The sequence below is a fragment of the Molossus molossus genome, unplaced genomic scaffold (assembly GCF_014108415.1).
Source record: "Molossus molossus isolate mMolMol1 unplaced genomic scaffold, mMolMol1.p scaffold_m16_p_11, whole genome shotgun sequence".
Lineage (NCBI taxonomy): Eukaryota > Metazoa > Chordata > Mammalia > Chiroptera > Molossidae > Molossus > Molossus molossus.
The window spans coordinates 84,076,971-84,089,730 of NW_023425346.1; the positions used below are offsets into that span (position 1 = coordinate 84,076,971).

The following is a 12,760-nucleotide window of genomic DNA, read 5'->3' on the forward strand; positions in this document are numbered from 1 at the left end:
TCATGCATATGTAAAAAATAAGGGTTGAACCTTAGCTCCTCTATCTTTTGGCAAGGTGCTGCTCTAATTCACATTTTGTAAGATTAAAAATTAATTACTTTATGAAAATACTCCAACCACTCCAACCAGAAAACAATTATTTGGGACTTGTATGTGTGTGTGTGTGTGTGTGTGTGTGTGAGAGAGAGAGAGAGAGAGAGAGAGAGAGAGAGAGAGAGAGAGAAAGAGAGAGAGAAGAGAGAGAGAATTAAAAGCTTCAGATTAAAGGAAAACATGACAAGAGATTGAAGGTATAACTGAAAGACAATAACCACTTAATGGTAAAACACGAACTTTATGAGAAACTTGTCTAAAAACTGCATTTATTGTCAAAACCCACAGAATGTACAAGACCAAGCGTGAACCCTGATGTAAATTGTGGACTTTGGATGATAAAGATGTGTCAGTGCAGGTTCATAGATTGTAACAAATGCACTTACTCCTGTGCAGTACGTTGATAGTAGGGGAGGTAATATTTGTGTAAGTACAGGTGGTATGTGGAAACTCTTTTTATTTCTGCTTAGTTTTGCTGTAAACCTAAAACTACTCTAAAAAATAAAGTTTATTAATTTTTTAAAACCATGTAATCATAATGGAAAGTTTTTCATATATACTTTAGTCAGAGAAAACATTTATTATAAGAGATCATTTATTGTGAGAGAAACATAATACAACTGTAACTTTACTATACGGAACTCACCCATTATAACAGGATTTCACATTATATCAATGTTCCCAAAGAGCTATTTTTTAAAAAATTCTACTAGCGTACAAAGTGATTAAGGAGACGTTCATATATGTTAAGACTTGGCATTATTATTTATTCCATTTATAGTGATTATTACGATTTTATTAATTTGACACTCAAATAACATTTTCACAACTATGGACAAAATAAAAGAGAATGCCTATTCAAAATACCTGTTCATAGATAATACTTACTAACTGCCAATCATGAGATTAGCAAGGAAGGCAAGGGCCAGATCATGTAGTAGTTGCATAGGTGAGGGGAAAACGTTGGATTTTTATGCAAAAAGGAAGTTATTAGCAAGATCATAACAAAAACGTTTTTGTCCTGGGCACTCTGGCTACTAGGTAGAGAAAGCAGTGAAGTGGGACATGAGAGGAAATAAGAAAACCAAAGAGGATGCAACCATCATAATCTGGATGTGACACAGACAGTGATTTCCAAATATTTCACATGCTGTTCTGCATTGCCCAGCCTTCCTTGCACTTACATTGGAGCCACGTGACTAGTTCTGAACGGTGGGTTGTAAGTAAAAGTGACCGAGTCATTTCTAGTCCATCCGACAACCTTCGAAGCCACTGGTGCAGATGGACCAGGGCCATAGACCAAACCACACTGGACTGTATGTAAGCCACGGTGAACTTTTGCTGTGTTAAACTACTGAGTTTCGGAGGTTTATCTGTTACTCTAAATATAGCCTATTCTGATTAAAGCACAAATAAAAAATGAAGATGGCTTGAACTGAAAAGGGGGTGGGAGATAAAGAAGTTGAAGAGGATGAATCTAGGTTCATTTTCAAGTTGACAGGGCTTGTAGAAGTATGGTGAGTAAGCACGGAAATCAAAGATGATCTCAGACACTCTTTCAGTAAATTCTGTTCTAGTTGGAAAATTTCTCTACAACATGCAATTTTGCTTGGCTATCGAACTGATGATTAGCTTAATGGTCAAATATAATAAAAATTTTTTTTCATGGAGTTCATGTTATACTTCTAGTATAAATATTCTGATATTCAAATTAAGTTTCGAAAAGTTGTTTTTATGTTAATACACTATATTAAATTATACTAACAGAAAAATAGCAATATCATATTAAATTTAAATAAACTAAATTAATTTCAATAAACTAAATGGAGTTCTGTGATACGTGAAATGAAGTGTCTGTAAAGGATATATTACCCCACATTTCAATAGGCATGAATAAAATACATTTGCTATAATTAAAAGCAGTAAACGAGCTTTTCCATCAAAAATGCTCCCTTGGTTGAAAACGTGTTTTGTTTTTGGCAAAAAAAAAAAAAAAAAATTAACATTGTAAACAAATTACAGATAAGCATATCTCACTCAAAGGAGTTTAACTAAACCTGTTGTACCCTAAAGTCAAAACATGTTTTATGTAAATAACTTACATAACCAATAATGTAATGGCTTATATAACTCAGATCATAACCAATGAGAACATAGCTGAATGCAACAACAAAGAAGAATATGAGGTATGCCCAGTGCCTAGACTTCCCAATTAGCATATAAGACTGGCCCACCAGACATTTGACATTGACTCTCCGTGTCTCTCTGGTGTATTTACCTATTCACAGACCACCCTGTGCTGACCATAAGGAGGGGCTTCTCCTTCCAGTGCAAATCAGACCAAAGACATCTGTGAGTGGAGACCACCTTGGCAGTGAGGACTAGTCAGTCCCCAGGACAGCAGCACATGCCTTTAACCCCCACCCTTGCTTGTTTGCAGTCACCACTTGCTCAAGAAAATAAAAACAAGCTGTTTAAACCAAGTTGTTTTGAGTACAATTTCTCTTGGTACTAACTTCTTGTCAATATTGTGAACCTACACCCATTCTGACCTTGAAGTGTAGCTCTCCAGAATAAGACAGAGCTTTGTAATATTACTTCCTAAGTTACTAAGACTAAAAGAAGAGCTTATATAAATTAATTTTTGCCTTTAATGTAATTGTTTAACTAACAAAAATGAAGTAACAATGATAAAAAAATCAAGAAAGAAGATCCAGTTGTGGAAAATGACTATCCCAAGAAAAATAAAGGTTATCTTGGGAGAAATACACTAAATTATGGCAAACTTCTACACTGGTGTTTGCTTACCTAGGAAGAGCTTATCCTTGCTTGAAATTTGATTCCTTTAGATCAGGGGTTGGTAAACTTTTCATAGACAGGCAGATAGTCAATATTTTACACTTTGTGGGCCACATGGACTCTTTAACACTATTCAACTCTGCCATTATAGCATGAGAGCAGCCACAGATGATACATCAATGAACGGTGTGACTGCATTCCAATAAAACTTTGTTTACAGAGGAAGGAAGAAAGGAAGAGAGGGAGGGAGGGAGGGAGAAGGAAGGAAAGAAAGGAAGGAGGGAATAAAATAAAAAAATTAAAAAAAAACAAAAACTTTGTTTACACAATTTGTCAACAGGTTGGATTTGGTCCATGGGTTGTAGTTCTCCAGTCCCTGATGTAGAGCTTGTTTTCATATGCTTCCCAAGGGATTATGACTTCCTTTGACAAAGTGTCTGTTCAAATCCTTTGCTTACATTTAACTGGGTTATCGTCTTATTTTATTTTCCTAATGGTGTCTTTAGAGCAGCAAAAGATTCTAATTTTGATGAAGTACAAGTTATCATATTTTCCTTTTATGGATAGCTCTTTTTATGTACTAAGAAATCTTTGCCGAACACAAAGGCATAAAGATTTATTTGTATTTCTAAAATTTCAAGAAGTTTAGATCTATAATCCAATTTATTGTGTATGATGTTAGGATCTTTCCATATGATATTTAATTCCTGAACCATTTGTTGAAAGATTCTATTATTCTTTATTTTAAAAAATTATCCTTGAATAAATAAGACTATCTATGAACACTATATTAACTGTATATACACGACACATGCACACAAAACATATCCTTAGGATATCGATCTATCTCAACACCTTAACTCAATATCACACTATTACTGCAGTTTAGAGGAATCCTTAAAACCCTGTAGTGTAAATTCACCAACTTTGTTATTTTTCAATATTGTTCTGACCATTCTAAATTTGAGAATCAGCCTGTAAATCTCTACAAAAAGAAAAAGAAAAAAAGGAAGAAAAAAGGAAAACAACTAGTAACATTTTCATTAGGATTGCATTGAATCTGTATATCTATTGGTAAAGGGTTGACATCTTTACAACACTGAATCTTCCAAACAACAAACAATTTCTGATAATGTGTAAATACAGAGCTGTGTGTCATACAGTTTAACATTTTTATCTCTGTGTTATGTCGTATTTATGGATGCTAGTTTGTACCATCTATAAATTGTTTGGATGCTAATGTAAAAAAATGCAATTGATTTGTTTTATATCCTTCGACCCTGCTAAATTCACTTTAGTTAAATTCAATTTAGTAGCTTTCTTAGAGTCCTTAGTATTTAAATATATTATCATGTCAACTAAAAATAAACACAGTTGTAATTTATTTGTAACATGGATGCCTTTTATTATTTTTCTTACTACACTGGCTACAAATTACACTACAATGTTAATTTTAAGTCATCTGAGTGGACATCTTTACCTTCTTCTTGATCTTACAGAGAAAGCAGTCTTTCATCATTAAATGTTAAATTAACAGTATCTTTTTTGTACATGTTGTTATCAGATTTAAAAAGTTTCAGTCTATTCCAGGTTTGTTGTAAGTTTTTATCGTGAGTGAATTTAAATTTTGTCAAAGTTTTTTCTATTCTATGGACATAAGCATATGTTCATTTTTCTTTGATTTATTTTTGAATACCTTGCTTCCTGACAAACCACTTTGGTCATAAAGTATTATCTTTTATATATTTTTTGGGTGACTCTATTTGCTATTTCATTAGGGATATTTTGTATCTACAAACAAAAAATATACATATCTGCTTTTTTCTTGTAATGTCTTTGTCTGGCTTTGGAATTAAGCTAATGCATACCTCATAAAAAGAGTTGAGAAGTGTTCTCTATTTTTTTAAGAAGTTTGTGTAGAATCAGAATCATTACTTGAGTTTTAAGAAAATTAATCAGTGAAGCCATCTGGAACTGGAATTTCCTATCAGAGGTTTTAATTATTAATTTATCTAATTAATATAAGGTTTTCTATTTTTTCTTGTGTCAGTTTTGACCATTTTTGTCCTTTACGCATTCAGTCTATTTCATCAGAATTGTTGAATTTGCTCATGATATTATCTGATTATTCTATTAATGCTTATCGCATCTATATTGATGCTTTTCTTTCATTCTTGTTCTTGGTAATTTTTTCCTGATCAATTTAGCTAAAAGCTTATCAACTTAATCTTTTCAAAGAAACAACTTCAGGTGGTTTCACTTATTTTCTTTATGCTTTTGTGTTTGATATTTCATTGACTTCACTCTTTTAATTTTTCTTCCTTCCTTCTTTGGGTTTAATTTGCTCAAGGTTTTGTAGCTTAATTGGGATACTTAGACCAGACTTTACACCTTTCTTCTATGCATTTATAGCCATAACTTTTCGTCTAAGCACTGCTTTAGCAATCTAGTAGCTGTATCCCAGAAAACTAGATATGCTAGGTTTTCATTATCATTCTGTTTTAAACACTTTATAGATTCTCTAGTTGTTCTTGTTTCATCCATGAGTTATTTGAAACTGTGTAAGTAGCCTAATGTCCACATATTTCAGACTTACAGGTTCACCATTTCATATCACTTCTTTCCTTTGTGTAGATCTGAGGTTTTGCTCTATCATTTTCTTTCAGCCTGAAGAACACCTTTTAAGATTTATTGTAGTATAGGTATACTGAACAATTTTTCTCTGCTTTTATTTGGAAATATCATTTTGACTCTATTTTTTAACAATATAATTTCACTAGGTGGAGAATTTTAGGTTGACTTTTTTTCTTTTCAGCACATATTACATATATCATTCCACTGTTTTCTAGCTTCCATACCTTCTGATGAGAATTCAGCAGTTGTTTTTTGTTGTTGTTGTTCTTATATCTTTGACTCCCTCTATAAAGTCTCCCCTATCCCTCATTGCTTTTAATATTTTTCTCTATATCACCAGAAATTAGTGATATGACAACATTATACCTTGGTGTGAGTTCACTGGTTTTTATCTTGTTTCTGCTTTACTAAGCTGTTTGAATGTATGGCTTTATGGTTTTCAGCAAACTTGGAAAAACTATGGCCATTACTTTTCTTAATTTTTTTTTCCTTTGACTTCTCTCTTACATCTAGACCTCCAATTACATATATGTTAGAATTTGATACTGTATCCAGGTCACTGCTACTCAGTTCATTTTCTGTTATTTTTACCCCTTAAGCTTCAGTTTGGATAGTTTATGTTGCTGTATGTTAAAAATGATTTAACACTTTTTCTTAATGTCTAGTCTCTTGTTAAGCTAAAACAATAGTTTCACTTCAGATTTTGAATTCACCCTAAAAAGTTCTATAATTCTTTATTGTATATTCAATCTCTCTTATTAGTCCATGTTTTCCTTTTAAGTTCTTACATGTTTACAATAAATATTTAAAAGTCTTTCCCAGCTAATATCACTGTGTCTTTCATTTCTGTGTCTGTTTCTATTAATGATTTTCTCCTCCTTCTTTGTCTGGTAATTGGTTTTATACACACACACACACACACACACGTGTATGTGTATGTATGTATACATAACATATTTATTATGGACATTATACGTATTATGTTGTTGAATTTCTGGATTTTATGATCCTTCTTTAAAGAGTGGTAAATTTTCTTTCAACAGGTTGTTAAATTACTTGCTGTTCAATTTCATTCTTTTAAGCCTGTTTTTAAGACCTGTTAAAGGTATAGAGTAGCCATTGATTAGGGCTAATTCAATCTTACTCTTGAAATTTGAGATTTCTGAGGTCTCTACCAAATGCTCCAAATATTTGACAAAGCCTTTTCACTCTGCTTATTCAGAACTCAAACATCTCTAAATTGTGTATGAGTACTGGATACTGTTCATGAGATTACAGCTTCCTAATAGTTCTTTCACGTACACATGCATACCTTAGTATTCAACAAAGTTCTCTCAAGGGGACCACCTGAAGATTTCTGGAGCTTTTGTTCTGCATAAGTAGATCCCTCAATTTCAGTACTCTTATCTACTAATTCCAGCTTTCTCAGCCTCCCAAACTCTAATCTTTGTCTCAATTAAGACCACTGAGTTCTACTCAGCTTTCCTCTGCCTCCATCAGAGATCAGAAAGTGCCTTCAAGCAGAAAACAAGGGCAATACAGGGGTTACTTCATCTGTTTCTCTTTTCTCACAAATCACTGAATTTCTGCCCTTTGCTGCCTTACTCCCATTGTATCCATTTTCTGAAAACAGTGACTGTCTCATGCACAGGATGGGGCAAAAGTTGGTTTACAGTTATGAGTACGTGAAACAGTTTATTCTTGTATTATTATTTATTAATTATTTATGATGTTCTATACAAACTGTAAACATACTTTTGCCCCACTTTGTATTTTGTCCAGTTTTCTCATTATTTACAGTCAAAGAGCAAGTGTAGTACCAGTAACTCCACTCTATTATGGCTAGAACTCAAAGAACTTATAAGTGTGTGTGATCTCTCTCTCTCCCTCTCTAGTGGTTTCTATATTGTTCCTAATATTTCATACCCAAAATTTCATTGCCTTTTAAAAAACATTACAGTTGCATATTGGGCCAGAATCTTTTTTTTTTTTTTTTTAATATGTTTTTATTGATTTTTTTTTTTTTTTTTTTTTAGGGAGAGAGATATAGAAACATGATGTGAGAGAGAGACACTGATCAGCTGCCTCCTACACGCTCCCTACTGGGGATTGAGCCCGCAACCTGGGCTTATGCCTTGACCAGAAATCGCAGTGGGACCTCTCAGTCCATGAGACAATGCTCAATCCACTGAATCATACCGGCCAGGCAGCCAGAATCTTTAAGGAAAAAAAAAAAAGAAAGTAGCTCACAGATTCCTTTTTTGGGTGTTCCTATACAATTTCATGGAAGCAGAGCTTTTTATTCATCCTATATCACCATTTATCTCTCGACTGTTTTTTAAAAAAAGTTTTATCATGCTTGAGCTATTACAGTTTTAAGTTTCCTTCTTACAACAACCTAGCCTTTCTGCTAAATGTTACAAAAATTGCTATGAACAATAGGGTTGGCCAGAGAGAACCCCAAAACATGTGGCAGTAACTTCTAGGTAGGACAGTAAGCCAGCAGAAAGGAGACGCTATACGTTAGTTATCCTTTCAAAACTACACTGTACTATACATACTACACTATACTATATTGTATATACTACACTATACTATACTACATATACTATATTAGCAAACATGTGTTAGCTGTTCCATGCTGTTTTAAGCTTGATATAAATGAATTTAGGCAAAAATTAGTTTACAAGCAGAGAAAAAAGGGAGTACACCTCACCTTAGGAAGGCTCTGACTACAACCTACTTCTAATTTAATAAATAATACAATAATACAGGGATTTAAATAGGAATGCCAACTGCTTCTCTATGGATGACAACAAAGAAAATGTATGCCAAGAATCACTCTTAAGAGTTCTAAGCCACACATTGAAAACCAGCCATGAGCATAAATCAGATGAATTCCTACCCAAAGGTATTATTTTGGTGGCTTCAAAGAGTCATTAAACTGAGGGAGAGAGGAAAATAACTAGTAAATTAACTATTCTTTCAAATTAACTACTATGACCAAATAAGACCTTTTGCTGTGATATTTTCACATATAAATGACTGGAGGCCAACCAGAATGTAAATGAGGGAACTCTATTAGTAAAAAAACAAAAACAAAAAACCACGCTAAGCGTAACATGCTCTACCTGGGCAGCCCAAATCTGCATCAACAGGATGCTGAAGGGTGTACCCTTGTTGAAGGTTGCACTCACCCTGCATACAGACACAAAGGATAATGGATAAGGAATCATTCCAAAAAAGCAAAGTCAGGGACTTTTGATAAAGGCTATAGGTTCGATTCCCAGTGGAGGCACACACCTAGGCTGCAGGTTTAATCCCCAGTCAGGGAACGTTCAGAAGGCAACTAATTGATGTTTTTCTTTCTCTCTCTCCAATCCTCTCTCTCTCTTAAAATCAATGAAAAACATAATCTTGGGTGAGGATTAAAAAATATGACTGGGTGTGAAAATCCAATGAAGTACTGGTAAATTAACAGTGTAGGTAAGAACAGGATCCTAGAGGACAGCAAAGCCAATAGGTCCCTGCAAAAAAAATAGCCCTGTAAAGCAAAGCTAACTGTTGACTATTAAATGAGAAAAAAAGTCTACACATTCATGTTGAGGTCTTCTTGTTGTGAAAGCGTAGCACATACCTTACTTAATACACCGCTCCCTCAAAAATATTTTCTGCCATTAGGATCATTTATGTTAACAAGTTCTCATTAAAATGTTCATTGTCTTAAGGCAAATTAAGCCTCACTGGCATACAAGTTGATGACATTAATATTCTACCACATAGTTGTATACATGCACAGGTAAAACAAATAAGCAAACTAACAAAACAAATAAATGAACAGTTATGAACTCTAGGGAATTTTGACATGGAGATAAACCAAGTGGGGAGGGGGCATTTAGGACGTCCAAGGAAAATCTGAGACTGGAAACTTAAAGAAGGGCTCCCCAGAAGTAAGGAGCAATGGAAGGAAAAAAATAAAATGTTAATATATTTTGCAACTGCCTAGATCCCTGGCAGAACCAAATGTGTCAACTGCCTAAACAGAAATGTTCAGTGTTAGTTTACAAGAATTGACAAATCAGATTGCCAAGTTTAGTCTTGTTCCCCCTACTACCATCTTCCACCCCCTCCTCTCAGCCAAAGAAAGGATAAGAGAAAGAATAAAAGGAGAGGTTGGGGACCACTTATGCACTCCAAATATTACTCTATGTCTATTGTATGAAAAATAAATGGAAAGTTAATGGTCTATTAAATAATTTTAACTGTGTTTTAAAAATCTTTGTATAATATCAAACACTGACAAACAGCATACAAATAAAGAAAACAAATGAATTTTAAAACATATCTGCTAAAGAAATATTCTGAAGTCACGCACTTTAGCAGTTCAACAAGCATTACAAGTGTGTGTTTGCATGTGTGCGTATGTCTTATTCAGGAAACCAGGCCACAGTGTAGTGTTTCCAAATTACAGTAGTCCTCCCTTATCCACAGGGGATATGTTCCAACACCCCAGTGGGTGCCTGACACTGTGGTTAGTACCAAACCCTATATATACTAAATATTTTCCTACATATACATACATACGATAAAGTTTAATTTCTAAATTAGGCACACTATGAGATTAATGATAACTAAAATAAAATAGAACAATTATAACAATATACTATAATAAAAGTTATGTGTGATCTGTCTCTGTTCATGTTTTCCACTCACAAATTAATGCCTTTTCCATCTTAATTAAGCACTTATCACACATTGTGGCTCTAAGTTTGCAGTTTGAGGTGTGACAGCAAAACCAGCACACATTGGAGAACAGAAAATGGCGGCGAAGTGAATGGAGGGACCCAGACCGTCTCCCAAGACCAAACTGGATTTACAACGAAAACAAAGGCAAACCGTCAGGAAAGGGCAGCCAAAGGACACCTTGGAGGACCACTTAACCAGAAACACCCACTCAGTCCTGGTAGGCTTGCGAGGACCGGAGAGGAGACCAAGAGCCCAGGGTCCGCAGCGGCCTGGGCAGGGGCCAGGGAACTAGAGGGGAAGTTAACTCTACCGTCTTTCTTCCCACCGTGCATGGCCCTGGGAACGCTGTAGCCGGCTAGGCTAGGCTCTCTGCTGAAGCCGCACAGACTCGCAGCCGGCTAGGCTAGGCTCTCTGCTGAAGCCGCACAGACTCCTGGCCCCCAGGGAACTGGGCGGGACCAGGGAACGCGGCGGAAAATTAATTCTACCGCCTCCCTCCCCGCCATGCACGGCCTGGAAACCCTGTAGCCGCTGTAGCCACTGAAGCCGCACAGACTCGCAGACCCCAGGCAACTCTATGGGACCGGGGAACGCGGCGGAAAATTAATTCTACCGCCTCCCTCCCCGCCATGCACGGCCTGGAAACCCTGTAGCCGCTGAAGCCGCACAGACTCGCAGACCCCAGGCACCTCGGTGGCACCGGGGAACGCGGCGGAAAATTAATTCTACGGCCTCCCTCCCCGCCGTGCACGGCCCTGGAAACTCTGCAGCTACTGAAGCAGCACAGACTCGCAGACCCCAGGCAACTCGGTGGGACCGGGGAACGCAGTGGAAAGTTAATTCTACCGCCTCCCTCCCCGCCGTGCACGGCCTGGAAACCCTGTAGCCGCTGAAGCCGCACAGACTCGCAGACCCCAGGGAACTCGGTGGGACCGGGGAACGCGGTGGAAAGTTAATTCTACCGCCTCCCTCCCCACCGTGCACGGCCCTGGAAACTCTGTAGCCGCTGAAGCCCCACAGACTCACGGCCCCCAGGGAACTGGGCGGGACCAGGGAATTCGGCGGGAAATTATTCCCACCGCCTCCCTTGCCACCCGGCATGGGCCCTCCTAATGCTATAGCCTGCTAAACTCTCCGCTGGAGCCACACAGACTCCCGGAGAACAGGGGACTTGGCGGGATTAAAGTGGGTCCTCCCTGGTGCATCCAAACCCAGGAGAGGGAGCCACAAACAGCAAAACACCAACACCCACTGGGAAAACTTGGCAGACTCCAAAGCCCACTGTGATAACGAAAATGGTGAGAAACAGAAACAAAAGCCAAATGAAAGATCAAGAGACCTCTACAGAAGATTAAATAAATGAGGTGCAGTTAAGCAAGTTAACAGAACTAGAATTTAGAGCCATGATGTTGCGGAAGCTCAACAGCATGTGTAAGGACATGAGCAACATTAGTAAAGACATAGAAATGTTGAAAATAAACCATCTGGAAATGAAAAACCAACAGGAAGAAATGAAGAATGACATATCAGAAATGAAAAACACACTGGAAGGTCTAAAAAGCAGAGTAGGGGAAGCTGAGGACCGGATCAGTGAATTAGAAGACAGGCTAGAAGAAATCAACCAATCAGAAAACCAAAAGGAAAAAAAGATTAAAAAACAAGAAGAGAGCTTAAGAGAATTGTGGGACAACTGGAAACGTAATAATATTCGTATCATAGGAGTCCCTGAAGAAGAAGAAAGTAAGCGAGGGCTAGAGAATATATTCAAAGAAATAGTGACAGAAAACTTCCCTAATTTGGTGAAGGAAGAAGGCATTCAAGTTCAAGAAGCTCAGAGAGCCCCAAGTAAGAAGAACCCAAACAGGCCCACACCAAGACACATAGTAATCAAACTGCCAAAAATTCAAGACACAGAGAGAATCCTAAAAGCAGCAAGAGATAAGCAACAGGTTACCTACAAAGGAACCCCCATAAGGCTCTCAGCTGACTTCTCACAAGAAACATTACAGGCTCGAAGGGAATGGCATGAAGTAATCAAGGTCATGAAAAACAAGGATCTGAATCCAAGACTACTCTACCCAGCAAGGCTATCGTTCAAAATAGAAGGTCAAATAAAGAGCTTCCCAGACAAAATAAGGCTAAGGGAATACATTAGCACCAAACCAGCACTGCAAGAAATGTTAAAAGGACTGCTGTAATTACCAGGAGAAATGGGAAGAAAAATAGAACCACACTAAACAAAAATGGCAATAACTAAGTACATATCAATAACCACCTTAAATGTAAATGGACTGAATGCTCCCATAAAAAGACATAGAGTAGCTGATTGGATAAGAAAGCAAGACTCATCTATATGCTGTTTACAAGAAACCCACCTCACAACAAAAGACTCACATAGATTGAAAGTGAAGGGATGGAAAAAAATCTTTCAAGCAAATGGAAAAGAAAAAAAAGCTGGGGTAGCAATACTGATATCTGATAAAATAGA

At 36.8% G+C, this 12,760-nt stretch overlaps 1 protein-coding gene across 2 annotated transcripts in view; it reads right to left on the reverse strand.

The window, feature by feature from the left end:
- KANSL1L (KAT8 regulatory NSL complex subunit 1 like) overlaps window positions 1–12,760 on the reverse strand; it is a 99,745-nt gene that overhangs the window by 68,457 nt on the left and 18,528 nt on the right. The gene's annotated exons all lie outside the window — the stretch shown is intronic.